Genomic DNA, 15,758 nt, shown 5'->3' with positions numbered 1-15,758 from the left:
CCGGCCGCATAATCACTTTATCTTTTATTTACGGTGAATGCATAATTATTGAGGCCTTTAATCTAACTGGCCAACAGTAAAATTCTTATATGGTGACCGCCTAATTTACCTCCAGCCACATTATCAATTGTGCTTTTCAGTAAGGTGATTGAATAATTTTTGGGGCCTGTAGTCCACTGGCCTGCTGTAAAATTGATATCCATTGACCGTCTAATATACCTCCGGCCACATAATCACTTAATCATTTATGTACGTTGAGTGCATAATTTTTGGGTCCTGTAATCTAACTGGTCAACAGTAAAATTGTTATACGGTGACCACCTAATGTACCTCCAGCCACATTATCAATTGTTCTTTTCTGTCCCGTAAATTCCTAATGTTTGGCCTGCAGTAAAATTGATATTGAATGACCTTCTAATATACCTCCAGCCACATAATTACTTGTTCTTTTCTGTCCGGTGAATTCCTAATGTTTGGGACCTCGGAGGAATTCAACACCTGTTGACGACGACCACATGTTATCGAATTTCAACTATTATAATGTTTTTAATTCACTTTTATATTTTTTGTTCTTTTAAACATATGTATTTGACATCTATTTGTACTGGCCTGAAGTAAAATTGATATCCAATGACCGTCTAATATACCTCCAGCCACAAAATCACTTGATGTTTTCTTTCAGGTGAATGGCTAATTTTTGGGGCCTGTATTCCCGTGGCCCAAAATAAAAATTTTCTAGGCTCCAGCAGGCCACATTTTTGACAGTTTCCTTTAAGACGCATAAAAAATGGCCCCTGATTAAAATTCATATTTTTGGTGGGATTTTTTGCCATTGACTCCCTCTGTCCATGTTGTGGGATGATTTGTGCACTTCTTGTAAGTATTTGGTGGGTGCAATAATGACCTGAAGGTTTTTCAGGTTTGCCTGCCATTAAAGTGAATGGGGCCCGCTGCGAACTTGCGGTATTCGAACATTTGTTTGCGTTTGCAAATCGTCCCGGCCGATGTTCGTCCATCACTGCTTGCAAGGAGGAGGATCAGTAGCAATGCTGTGATCCCTGGCTCCAAGGCGCAGGGTCAGACTCAGAACTGGCCTCCATGTCATCCTGCTGTGACTGAGAGGAGGAGTAAGCCATTCATTCTACAATCTCATCGTCTTTCTCTTCAATGATAATGTTGTGCATTTCCGAAGCCAGGGAGAACTGTAGGCTTCTACTACTACTACTACTATTGGATGGGTATCTGATGCTGCTGACTCCAGCATTCTAGTTTTAAGAATACAAGGCCTGTGTATTCCAGACATTTTAATGTAAACTCATGATTTTCCAAAATGAAAAGTCACACAAATTATGGAATCATTATAGTAAAAGTGCAACTAAGCTTTTTGTAGCTTAAAGGCAGAGGTGCATTTAAATGTCCTTCCCCTTCTACAAAAAGTGAATACTGCTATTGAAAATTTACACCTGGAATAAAGCAGAATTGGCGCTGGAAAGATTTCTGCCTACTGTGTTATTTGCATTTAAAAATGCAATTTCTCTACTGTAAAACACACCTTTCAAACTTCTGATGCGTTTAATCCCACCCACCACCACAACAACACAAATTTAACGATGCAGAAAAGGCCGGTGTGAGATTTGACTATTGTGTTAATTGCTTTTAAAAATGCATTTTCAAAAAATACCTTTCTCTACTGTAAAACACATGTTTCAAACTTGTAATGTGATTATCCTCCCCCAACACTAATATAGCAATGTAGGAAAGGCTGGTGTAAGTTTTGACCACTGTGTTACTTGCATTTCATTTCATTGATATAAAAATGATATTATCGGCACAAAATGCTTTTGCTATAATGCAAAGCATGTAATAACACCAGACAGATAGAATGCACAAAAAATTTGGAATTTCTCAGCATCAGGTTGCATTTGGGGTATTATGTAGGTAATAGTAATATGTAGAATCCTGAGGTTTTATAAAGAAAAATAAACAGCTATCTCTCTATTCAAAGAGAAAAACCAGGTGGCTGGTTTTGTAGCAAAGAACAAGAAGAATGAGGTTCTATAACAGCTATATTATTAAGCACTGTACCCTAGCCCCTCACCCCCTCAAAGATTTCCCTAATCAAAGTCCCTCAAGTATCTATTCTTTCCCTACACTATCCCTCTTAGGCCTCATGCACACGACCGCTGTGTGCATCCGTGTCCGTTGTTCCGTTTTCCGTGATTTTCTGTGGACCCATTGACTTTCAATGGGTCCGTTGAAAACTCGGGAGATGCACCGTTGTTCATCCACGTCCGTAATCTGTGTTTCCTGTCCGTCAAAAAAATAGGACCTGTCCTATTTTTTTGACGGACAACGGTTCACAGACCCATTCAATGGGTCCGTAAAAAAAAAAAGGATGCACACAAGATTGTCATCCGCGTCCGTGATACGTGTCCGTAGGCTACTTTCACACACTTTCACGTCTGCATAAAAGCTTTTTTAGATCAGAGTTTTCACTTCGTAAAAACTCAGATCTGACAGTATATTTTAACACAGAGGCGTTCCCATAGTGATGGGGACGCTTCAAGTTAGAATATGCTACGAACTGTGTACATGACTGCCCCCGGCTGCCTGGCAGCACCCGATCTCTAACAGGGGGCTGTGATCCGCACAATTAACCCCTCAGGTGCCGCACCTGAGGGGTTAATTGTGCGTATCATAGCCCCCTGTAAGAGATCAGGTGCTGCCAGGCAGGAGGGGGCAGACCCCCCTCCCTCCCCAGCTTTAAATTCATTGGTGGCCAGTGTGGCCCTCCCTCCCCTGTATTACATTCATTGGTGGCCAGTGCAGCCCCCCCTCCCTCCCCTGTATTACATTCATTGGTGGCCAGTGCGGCTCCCCCTGGCTCCCTCCCCAGTATTTAATTCATTGGTAGCCAGTGCGGCCCCCCTCTCCCCCCATTTAAAATCCCCCCCCATCATTGGTGGCAGCGGAGAGTTCCGATCGGAGTCCCAGTTTAATCGCTGGGACTCCGATCGGTAACCATGGCAACCAGGATGCTACTGCAGTCCTGGCTGCCATGGTTACTTAGAAATTTTAGAAGCATTATACTTACCTGCGATGTCTGTGACCGGCCGGGCGCTCCTCCTACTGGTAAGTGACAGGTCTGTGCTATAAGCAATGCGCCGCACAGACCTTTCACTTACCAGTAGGAGGAGCACCCAGCCGGTCACAGACATCGCAGGTAAGTATGATGCTTCTAAAATTGCTAAGTAACCATGGCAGCCAGGACTGCAGTAGCGTCCTGGTTGCCATGGTTACCGATCGGAGTCCCAGCGATTAAACTGGGACTCCGATCGGAACTCTCCGCTGCCACCAATGATGGGGGGGGATTTTAATTAGATGGGGGGAAGAGGGGAGGCCGCACTGGCCACCAGTGAATTAAATACAGGGGAGGGAGAGAGGGGGGGCCGCACTGGCCACCAATGAATGTAATACTGGGGAGGGAGGGAGGGGAGCCGCACTGGCCACCAATGAATTTAAAACTGTGGAGGGAGGGGGGGTCTGCCCCCTCCTGCCTGGCAGCACCTGATCTCTTACAGGGGGTTATGATACGCACAATTAACCCCTCAGGTGCGGCACCTGAGGGGTTAATTGTCCGGATCACAGCCCCCTGTAAGAGATCGGGTGCTGCCAGGCAGCAGGGGGCAGTCATGTACACAGTTCGTAGTATATTCTAACTTGAAGCGTCTCCATCACTAATGGAACGCCTCTGTGTTAGAATATACTGTCGGATCTGAGTTTCACAATATAACTCAAATCCGATGGTATATTTTAACATAGAGGCGTTCCTATGGTGATGGGGATGCTTCAAGTTAAAATATACCATCGGATCGGAGAAAACTCAGATCCGATGGTATAATAGGGACTCCTGACTTTACATTGAGAGTCAATGGGGGACGGATCCGTTTGCAATTGCACCATATTGTGTCAACGTCAAACGGATCCGTCCCCATTGACTTGCATTGTAAGTCAGGACGGATCCGTTTGGCTCCGCACGGCCAGGCGGACACCAAAACAACTTTTTCCTTCATGTCCGTGGATCCTCCAAAAATCAAGGAAGACCCACCGAAGAAAAAACGGACACGGATCACGGAACTACGGAACCCGTTTTTGCGGACTGCAAAAAAAAAAACGGTCGTGTGCATGAGGCCTTACACTAGAATAAATGCTTCCTTTTGCCTCTGTATACTGTATGAAATTGTTTTCTGCCACTGCATAGAACCATCTACCATCATCAACAGCTCAGCACATAATGATGTCTACTCCTTCTGCTTAGACATCTCCCTGACTGCTGCCACCCCGAATTGACTGACAAGACTGTTCTTCAGCCTCTGAGCCAAACAGGGAAATTCCTCCTACTCCTTGTCGTTTTGCCTGCCAAAATGTGCAGTAAAATGGTGCTGTGGGCCATTTTACTGGATTTGTCCAAAGTGAACATGAAAAGCTTCTGGTTCGTTTGGTGCACAACTTTTTTTTTAAATTCATAACATACTTGTTTTTTATGCATTGATTTGCTCATCCTTAACTGGCCACTACCTATTCAAATTTCTAAAAACTGATGTGTTATGCCATAGTTTTATCTTAATACTCTTAGGCCTCTTTCACACGGGCGTCATGTTTTTTGCCCGGATAAGATGCGTTTGCGTTGCGGGAAAAAGCACGATTTTTCCGCGCAAGTGCATAACATTGTAATGCGTTTTGCACGCGCGTGAGAAAAATTGGCATGTTTGGTACCCAAATCCGAACTTCTTCACAGAAGTTCGGGTTTGGGTTAGGTGTTCTGTAGATTGCATTATTTTCCCTTATAACATGGTTATAAGGGAAAATAATAGCATTCTTAATACAGAATGCATAGTACAATAGGGCTGGAGGGGTTAAAAAAAATAAAAAATTATTTAACTCACCTTAATCCACTTGTTCGCGCAGCCCGGCTTCTCTTCCGTCTTCTTTCTTCAGGACCTGGGTAAAGGACCTATGGTGACGTCACTGCGCTCATCACATGGTCCATCACATGATCTTTTACCATGGTGATGGATCATGTGACGGGCCATGTGATGAGCGCAGTGACATCATCACAGGTCCTTTACCCAGGTCCTGAAGAAAGAAGACAGAAGAGAAGCCGGGCTGCGCGAACAAGTGGATTAAGGTGAGTTAAATTATTTTTTTATTTTTTTTAAACCCCTCCAGCCCTATTGTACTATGCATTCTGAATTCAGAATGCTATTATTTTCCCTTATAACAATGTTATAAGGGAAAATAAATAATGATCGGGTCTCCATCTCGATCGTCTCCTAGCAACTGTGCGTGAAAATCGCACCGCATCCGCACTTGTTTGCGGATGCTTGCGATTTTCACGCAGTCCAATTCACTTCTATGGGGCCTGCGTTGCGTGAAAAACGCACAAAATAGAGCATGCTGCGATTTTCCCGCAACGCACAAGTGATGCGTGAAAATCACCGCTCATGTGCACAGCCCCATAGAAATGAATGGGTCCGGATTCAGTGCGGGTGCAATGTGTTCACGTCACGCATTGCACCGCGCTGAAAACTCGCCCGTGTGAAAGTGGCCTTATTGTTTACCCCTGATTTTTAAGACCCCTTGCTTCTTCTGTAAATGTCACCTGATTACCTGATTTATCTATATGATAACCAATGTTTTTTCTGCACCAGAGCTGACAGTAGCTGAAAGAGTTCTTCACATTCACTAATATGGAAGATTCTGCTGTCAGTATCTTTCCTTATGTTTAACATATTCAGCCATTGTTCAGTGTTTGTATAGAGTGTAGGCAGCTGGGGAGAAGATTGTGTTGGTGAATTAGGTAACCACTGCTATCTTAAGAGCCAGAGAGAGAATATGGACTAGAAATAAACCAATCAACTATTCCAATTTGGAACTCTGTCCAAATTTCTCAAATAAATTCAGATGCTAGCAAATCTAAATATTTTGTGATTCCTTTTAGACACATGAAACTCCACTAGAAATTAAACACCCAAGCCGTATTTTTTGCCAAAAGGACAATATTACTAGATATATCAGGATTATGCTTCTGTAAATGAAACATGCAAACAAACAATTTTTCCAAAAAGACAAGACTATTAGGTGTCTCAAGAAAAACTTGCCCTGGTTAGCTAAGTGGCCTTGGTGGTGCTCTTGGGGACGCTCTTTATGATTAGGGAGACCAACAAGTATCCATGAAGAACATTGTAGTCCAGCCAATGCTGCTCTGTTTTTCTGTGAGACATATGGAAATTGCAGTATTTTACATCTTCCAGCATCAGATAGTCTTAGTGTTCTTTTCTTTTAGAATAAAAACAAATTGGAATATCTTTCCCAGAAACCCTAAGGAATGCAAGTAAGCTTTCCTACAAAAAAGAAAAAGAAAAAGAACTCTAAGCAGCTTAGAGCATTTTTTAGAATTTGCCCGGGTAGTGACCATCCCCTTTAAGTAACTCTAAATCAGTTCAGTTGGGAGTAAAATGTAGTTAGGAACGGTCAGCACTTTCAACCTCATGGAACGCCCACACGGGAATGAAGGACTCCACAATTAAGCAAAGAAATCCCAGCGGGCTCTAAATCTTCAATTCATGTATCCTTTTTTTATTCTTTGTAACAATGTAACAATGGACGTGTTTCAGCCCATCCAGCCTTCGTCAGCTCAGGTTAATACAATTGTTCAACATCTTAAATAGCAGTAAAATCAATCACCTGTGGTGACGACAGATGCCCACAAAAAGTGGGCGGTACACAAATCAGTGTCATTAAAATGATCTCTCACAGTATAACCTTACTGTGAACAAATTATTAAAACAATGTAACAATGAAACAATGCTGATGCCGCTCAGCTTGCAGCGTGTCATCTCTGATTTGCTGTCTGTGAAAATAAATAATTGTCATTAACAATCTGTACATATGCATAATTGTCATTAACAATAATTTACATATGCATAATCTCATATTCACTATCCAATCCTCTGGGCTGTAATGTGCCCAGAGTATGGTTACAATAGGCTTCTCTCCGTAACAATTGTGTCTTAATGTCCCCACTAAAGATGTCCCTAACTATTCGCCGGCGAATAGTTCCCGGCGAACATCGCTTGTTCGCGTTCGCCGCGGCGGGCGAACATATGCGATGTTCGGTCCGCCCCCTATTCGTCATCATTGATTAAACTTTGACCCTGCACCTAACAGTCAGCAGACACATTCCAGCCAATCAGCATCATACCCTCCCTCCCAGACCCTCCCACCTCCTGGACAGCATCCATTTTAGATTCATTCAGAAGCTGCAGTGACACAAATTTGACTAAGTTGTAATCGCAATGCGATTAATACAGGTTATATTAATCGCATTGCGAATTCAAATTAGAGCTAGATTCCTAATGGTTGTTGTATTGCTAGAATATAACGAAGATTGAGAATATAGTGCTATATTCGTTATATTCGTCAATTCTAGCAATACAACCATTAGGAACTCAGATCTAAGTTGTAATCGCAATGCGATTAATACAGGTTATATTAATCCCATTGCAATTCATACCATTTGTTTTCTTCCTGGAGCGTGCCCTCCAAAGAGTGCTGGATCAGGCCGTAGATGAGCGTGAAGAGGAAGAGGAAGAGTTGTGGTCACCATCACCACCAGAAACATCCTTATCAGCATCGCTTGCTGGACCTGCGGCAATGCTGGAAGAGGATTGTGAGAAAGAGGAGTCAGAGGAGGAATGTGGCTTTGAGGAGGAGGAGGAAGACCAACCACAACAGGCACTTCAAGGAGCTCGTTGTCACCTATCTGGTACCCGTGGTGTTGTACGTGGCTGGGGGGAAGAACATACCTTCAGTGAGATTACTGAGGACGAGGAACGGGACATGAGTAGCTCGGCATCCAACCTTGTGCAAATGGGGTCTTTCATGCTGTCGTGCCTGTTGAGAAACCCTCGTATAAAAAGGCTGAAGGAGAACAACCTGTACTGGGTGGCCACGCTACTAGACCCCCGGTATAAGCAGAAAGTGCCTGAAATGTTACCGAAGTCGGAAAGGATGCAGCAGTTCCAAAATAAATTAAAAAGTATGCTTTACACAGAGTATAAGGGTGATGTCACAGCACAACGAGAATATAACAGGGGAAGAGGTGAAAGTAATCCTCCTCCTCCCACGACCACGCCGGCAAGGACAGGACGCTTTACAGACGTGTTGTTGATGGAGGACATGCGGAGCTTTTTAAGTCCTATGCATCGCCACAGCCCTTCGGGGTCCACCCTCAGAGAACGACTCGACCGACAGGTAGCAGACTACCTCGCCTTAACTGCAAATATCGACACTCTGAGGAGCGATAAACCCCTTGACTACTGGGTGTGCAGGCTTGACCTTTGGCCTGAGCTATCCCAATTTGCGATAGAACTTCTGGCCTGCCCCGCTTCAAGTGTCCTGTCAGAAAGGACCTTCAGTGCAGCAGGAGGTATTGTCACTGAGAAGAGAAGTCGCCTAGGTCAAAAAAGTCTAGATTACCTCACCTTTATTAAGATGAATGAGTGATGGATTCCGAAGGGACTGACAGTGGACGATACATTTGACTAAAAAAGGCCTGATGAGATGAGCTGCCTTGGGCTAAAAATGGTCCACACGCTGCTGTATTTTATCTCTGAATGCCGGATGACTTGCGTGACTTCTCCGCCACCAACTAGGGTTCAAGCCGCAATGTTTTAGGGCACTTTCTGCCTGGGAAACAAACATAAATTTTTCTGGCCGCTGCTACAGCAGCGGCTGCAACAATACCAAATCTTTCAGGCATGTGAACATGCCTAATTTTTCTGGCCTCTGGTGCTGCACTGTGGCTTCAATAAAAAAAAAAAAAAAAAAGGCACACACATGTGTCAATTCCCCTTCGTGATCGTTACCTTGTTGTGGTGAAGGGGCTTGCGTATCACAATGAAGCGACCACCTTTATGAGTGTGTTGGCAATGGAAATGTTGGCACACCCCAGATGATAAGGTCGTTGCTTCATTGTGAACAGACCAAAAGCGATCGGCTGGATAATTTTGCATAGAAAAAACATTAATTTTCTTTGTAATCATCTAAGGTGATCATTAAAGCCTACTAGGCCAACAATGGGCCCACACTGCAGAATCATTGTTTTCTGGGTCACTTAACTGTCACTGAACTACCTCAGCACGACCATAGGTTTTGAAAAAGCCCCATCACCTGCAATCTCCCAAACGTGCGCACGAGCACAGTCATAACTACACCAAGATTGACACATAGAGGTATAACTATTGACAACTCTTTGCGGTTGTCTAAAATCTATTCCATACACGTCCCCTGATAGGGGACGTAACAGGGATTAAACTGATAGGAATAGTACTACTTAACACACCACTCATATCTGGTGGCACATCAGATTGCACGCACAGTGCCCCAAATTTTAGGTAGGAGGACCGACCAAGCATCTTTTTCCATCTCCCGGTTCCTAAAATCGATTCCACATACACGTCCCCTGATAGGGGACGTAACAGGGATTAAACTGATAAGAATAGTACTACTTAACACAACACTCATATCTGGTGGCACATTAGATTGCACGCGCAGTGCCCCAAATTTGAAGTAGGAGGACCGACCAAGCATCTTTTTCCATCTCCCGGTACCTAAAATCGATTCCATATACATGTCCCCTGATAGGAGACGTAACAGGGATTAAACTGATAAGAATAGTACTACTTAACACACCACACATATTGGGATTGCACAGTACATTACACAGCGCACGCACAGTGCCCCAAATTGGAATTAAGAGGACCGACCAAGCATCTTTTTCCATCTCCCGGTTCCTAAAATCGATTCCATATACACGTCCCCCGATAGGGGACGTAACAGGGATTAAACTGATAAGAATAGTACTACTTAACACACCACTCATATCAGGTGGCACATTAGATTGCACGCACAGTGCCCCAAATTAGAATTAAGAGGACTGACCAAGTATCTTTTTCCATCTCCCGGTTCCTAAAATCGATTCCATATACACGTCCCATGATAGGGGACGTAACAGGGATAAAACTGATAGGAATAGTACTACTTAACACACAGTACTGTGTTACTTTATGTTGTATTGCTAGAATTTCTAGAATTGACGAATATAGCACTATATTCTCAATCTTCGTTATATTCTAGCAATACAACAATTAGGAACTCAGATCTAAGTTGTAATCACAATGCGATTAATATAACCTGTATTAATCGCATTGTGATTACAACTTAAATCTGAGTTCCTAATGCTTGTATTGCTAGAATTGACGAATATAGCACTATATTCTCAATCTTCGTTATATTCTAGCAATACAACCATTAGGAACTCAGATCTAAGTTGTAATCGCAATGCGATTAATACAGGTTATATTAATCACATTGCGAATTTAACTTACCACACTCTGCGTCAACTACGTAATTTTCCATGGGAGTTTTGCCATGGACCCCCCTCCGGCCTGCCACAGTCCAGGTATTAGTCCCCTTGAAACAACTTTTCCATCACTATTGTGGCCAGAAAGAGTCCCTGTGGATTTTAAAATTCGCCTGTCTATTGAAGTCTATGGCGGTTCGCCCGATCCGCCCGTTTGCGAACATTTGCGGAAATATGCGTTCGCCGCTCGCGAACGGAAAATTTTATGTTCGCGACATTCCTAGTCACCACCTCTCCTATGTCGTTTCACTTGTTCCAGCACCTGGAATCTCAGCTGGGAGATTCTATGTTGGTGCCTATGAAAATGGAAAGGTAAAGGAAGTAACAAATTGCCCGTGCGAATATCCGATTTATGCTTGCTGATACGATCTTTTACCGCTTGTACATTTTCTCCTATGTACACCAAACCACAAAGACAAAATTTGCAGAATCACAGGTAAAAAAGCCCTTCATTTTAAAGGTTTTTCCTGTGTGCGGATGATGGAAGAAATCGCCTTTAATTACATGAGAACATTGTACAAAGTGCAGACAAGGGTAAGTGACACTCTTCCCACTACCAATTGTTTTCTGTATTGATGTAATTCTCATAGTGCCAATATCTGCATGTACCAATTGGTCTCGGTAAGTGGCACTACGCTTGTTTCAAATCAAGGGTGCATTCCTAAATTCTGCAATTTGTGGGTACACCTTACCCAACAATGGCCATTGTTTGCGTATAACGCCATAAAATTTTCCATTATAAGGATGATACTCTTCTCTGTTCGTACTGAAGTTGTAGCCTCTGATAATATCTGAGGTAGGTAACCCCTCATCCTAAATCTCTGCAACATGTCATCTATCCTCTGTTCCTGCAATTGGGGATCAGAAACAATTCTTTCCACCCTTTGCACCTGCCATTTAGGAATAGCTTTCTTTAAAGGAGATGGATGTGTACTCGTGTAATGCAACACGCTGTTCTTATCTGTCTCCTTCCTATACAGATCTGTAAGCAGATTACCCTCCTCATCCTTGATGATCAATGTGTCCAAAAATTTCACCTCAGTCTGATCATATGTGATTGTAAATTTTAACTCAGGAAATACTCCATTCAGCCGATCTAAGAAGGCCTCAAGGGGCTCGAGAGGCCCTGCCCACATGCAAAACACGTCATTAATATATCTTTTCCACAACAGAACATACTTCTCATAACTCGAATCTTTATATACATGGTTGTCATTCGACCCCATTGCGGTCTCCCGCCGCTGAAGGTAGTAAACGTCACCAAACATAAAGTAATTTTCAAACAGTACCAGACGCAACAATTCCATGAAAAATTCTCTCTGTATGTTAGTATAAATACTTGACTGCAACAAGCGTGATACCGCCTCCATTCCCCCACTATGACTGATGGAGGTGTAGAGGCTGACCACATCTATCGTGACAAGCCAGCTTTCCCTAGGAACCGTTCATATCTGTTTAATAATGCTCAGAAAATGTGATGTGTCTAAAAGAAAAGATGCTGTCTTTTTTGCCAGGGGTGTCAGAACCTTTTCCAAAACAATGGCTAAAGGAGATAGAATAGAATTGACCGATGCCACTATAAGGCGTCCTGGGGAATCCACTAATGCTTTATGCACCTTTGGGAGTATATAGAACACCAGAGTAATTGGTAATTGATTAATTAAAAATTCACTAAGTTTTTTATCTATCACTCCCAGAGATGCATAATAATCAATGACATCAAATATCTTTTTTTTGATCTTAAATACTGGATTACTATCAAGGATCATGTAGGTATCGGTATCTGAAAATTGACGCATTATTTTCCTGACATAGTTAGCCTTATCCAGAATGACAAGCGATCCACCCTTATCAGAAGGGTTTTATAATCAAATCTTTATCTTCTGCTAGGGACCGGATAGCTTGTCTTTCCTCTGCTGAAACATTACTGTATATGTCATATGCAGTTCACCCTTCCTGATAGAGTCCATCAGGACCTCAGTCTCTTTAGTAACTAGATGTACAAACGTCTCCACCGGATGTAAATTTTTTATTGGCATATATCTACTTTTAAGCCTCAAATCCAGATCCGTCAAAGTAACTTTATTTGTATCCATATCCGGACAGTCACTAGGAATAACAGTTTGTTCTGGATTAGAAAATTTAGCTTTAAGTCTTATCCTCCTAAAAAGCTGTAGGTTCCTGACGTCCCGGGAATTCACTCCTGGAACTTGAGGAATAGTAGAACTTGCGTGCTGGTTTTCTGGCTCCTGATCCAGGACGGGGAAAAGATTCTTGCCACTTATACACCTTTTTTAGTAAGTAATCCTCATTGTCCCGCAGAAATTTCGATCTCTTTTTCTCTTCCCCCCCTTTTTTGTAACTAGCGATGTAGGTGGCAATGGTGTCTTTTAATTTGGTGAACTCATCTTTACTCAAAGAGTCCTGCAACTGGCGCTGCATAGTTTCCACTTGTTCCTTGATATCCACGATCGCCCTCTGCAAGCGGTCCACCGTCAGCAATATTGGATCCAATGAGCGTTTGTTAATGATCGTTTCAAAATCGCTGCAATAAGCTGTATCATCCGAAAAAAAAGGTAGGGCGCAAATGGACTCACAGTCCCCTTGGAATTCTATTCAGCTTGTGGTATTCAGCCAATGTTGCTGCGTGTAATTCATACAAAGTCACTCTCCTCAATTCCTGCTCCCAGTGTCTTTTCTTATATTCACTGGTAGGAATAATGAGGAATTCACTGGTTTGCGTCACCTGTTGCATCCAATTCATAAAACTTAGCGTTGATGTCGTGGTAGACATAAGAAGGTCGGTGCACGTACCCCAAGTAGTAATATGAAGTTAGGAACGGTCAGCACTTTCAACCTCGTGGAACACCCACACAAGAAGGAAGGAATCCATAATGTAGCAAATAAATCCCAGCGGGCGCTAAATCTTCAATTCATGTATCCCTTATTTAATCTTTGTAACAATGTAACAATGGACGTGTTTCGGCCCGTCCAGCCTTCGTCAGCTAAGGTTAATACAATAGTTCAATGTCTTAAATAGCAGTAAAATCAATCACCTGTGGTGACGTCAGACGCCCACAAAAAGTGGGCGGTACCCAAATCGGTGTCATCCAATGAACTCACACAGTATAACCTTACTATGAACAAAGATCGTATCAGCAAGCATAAATCGGATATTCGCACAGGCAATTTGTTAATTCCTTTACCTTTCCTTTTTTATAAGCACCAACATAGAATCTCCCAGCTGAGATTCCAGGTGCTGGAACAAGTGAAACGACATAGGAGAGGTGGTGACATTAAGACACAATTGTTACAGAGAGAAGCCTATTGGATCCATACTCTGGGCACATTACAGCCCAGAGGATTAAATAGGGAATATGAGATTATGCATATGTAAATTATGTTGCCGTTATATCAGATTGTTAATGACAATTATTTCTTTTCACAGACAGCAAATCAGAGATGACACGCTGCAAGCTGAGCGGCTTCAGCATTGTTTCATTATTACATTGTTTTAATCATTTGTTCATAGTAAGGTTATATTGTGTGAGATCATTGGATGACACAGATTTGGGTACCGCCCACTTTTTTATGGGCGTCTGACGTCACCACAAGTGATTGATTTTACTGATATTTAAGATGTTGCACTATTATATTAACCGGAGCTGACGAAGGCTGGACGGGCCGAAACGCGTCCATTGTTACATTGTTACAAAGATGAAATAAAGGACACATGAATTGAAGATTTAGCGCCCGTTGGGATTTCTTTGCTACAGTTGGGAGTAAATGACAAATTGGACCCCACAATGAAAACTTTTATGATAAACCTAATAGATAATAATTATTATGCTCTTTATCTAAAAATTTTAGGATGAGATCCTGTGCCACTTGTATGTTATTTTATAGAACAGTCCATAAAGTGAGGAAATGCTGCTGGTCTTTATTTATTTATTTATTTATTTATTTTTTAATAGTACTGTATCTCAGATGATCCAGACACATGCATGTCTCTGATCTCGGCTTGGTCTGGAGGGATAACAGGTACAGTCAGTATTCTCTGCTTCTGAAAGTACACAAGCCAGTGGCAGAATGACATTCAATAGCATAAGTTTGAAACATGTTCTATTTTATTACTACGCAGATTGTTTTTCTTTTTTTCCACTTTTGATTTGATACCTGTATTTTAATCTACTGCAAAATTGCTTTTAGCTCTTGGTATAGAATGGACAAACATTGAATGTAATTCACTTGTCCTTGCTACAGGAGCAGATTACTATGCTTCGGAATTTTCAAAGTTATTAAGATGTTAATATTTACCTTTTCAATTATAAAGTGAAATAGATTATGTTAATTGTTTAAATTGGACATTTACTTCATATAACTAACTTAATATTAACAGTCCTAGGACTTCTAGTTTAATACAGTGAGAATCATTCATATCAAGTAGAATGGAAAATTGCACAAAATAATAATGTATGTTTTAGTGTGATTGCCATTCTTTTTTCCGTAGTCAAATAAAATAGCTGACTGGCATGTAAATTTGCCTCAAGGGAGATCTATAAAGAAATAATGGTGCAGTACAACATATATTAGAAAGAATATAGAACATGAAGAAGATGCAAACTATGTCACTATAGCAAATTACCATATTACATTATAACATTAAACCTTTGCACCATACCTTGGCATCATACTGTCATACCCATTTAATCTTGACACGTAGCATCATAGTAATGGTTACAGCTTTTATTCAAGCTTTGCTTTAGTAGCATCAAACCTGTTTTTTAAGTTGCATCATAATTGAATATATGCAGTTTTATATATATATACAGTACAAACCAAAAGTTTGGACACACCTTCTCATTCAAAGAATTTTCTTTATTTTCATGACTATGAAAATTGTAGATTCACACTGAATGCATCAAAACTATGAATTAACACATGTGGAATTATATACATAACAAACAAGTGTGAATCAACTGAAAATATGCCCTATTTTAGGTTCTTCAAAGTAGCCACCTTTTGCTTTGATTATTGCTTTGCACACTCTTGGCATTCTCTTGATGAGCTTCAAAAGGTAGTCCTCTGAAATGGTTTCCACTTCACAGGTGTGCCCTGTCAGGTTTAATAAGTGGGATTTCTTGCCTTATAAATGGGGTTGGGACCATCAGTTGCGTTGAGGAGAAGTCAGGTGGATACACAGCTGATAGTCCTACTGAATAGACTGTTAGAATTTGTATTATGGTAAGAAAAAAGCAGCTAAGTAAAGAAA

This window comes from Bufo bufo, chromosome 7 (assembly GCF_905171765.1).
Source record: "Bufo bufo chromosome 7, aBufBuf1.1, whole genome shotgun sequence".
NCBI lineage: Eukaryota > Metazoa > Chordata > Amphibia > Anura > Bufonidae > Bufo > Bufo bufo.
The sequence above is the reverse complement of the archived record's forward strand: the minus strand, read 5'-3'. Positions refer to the sequence as shown.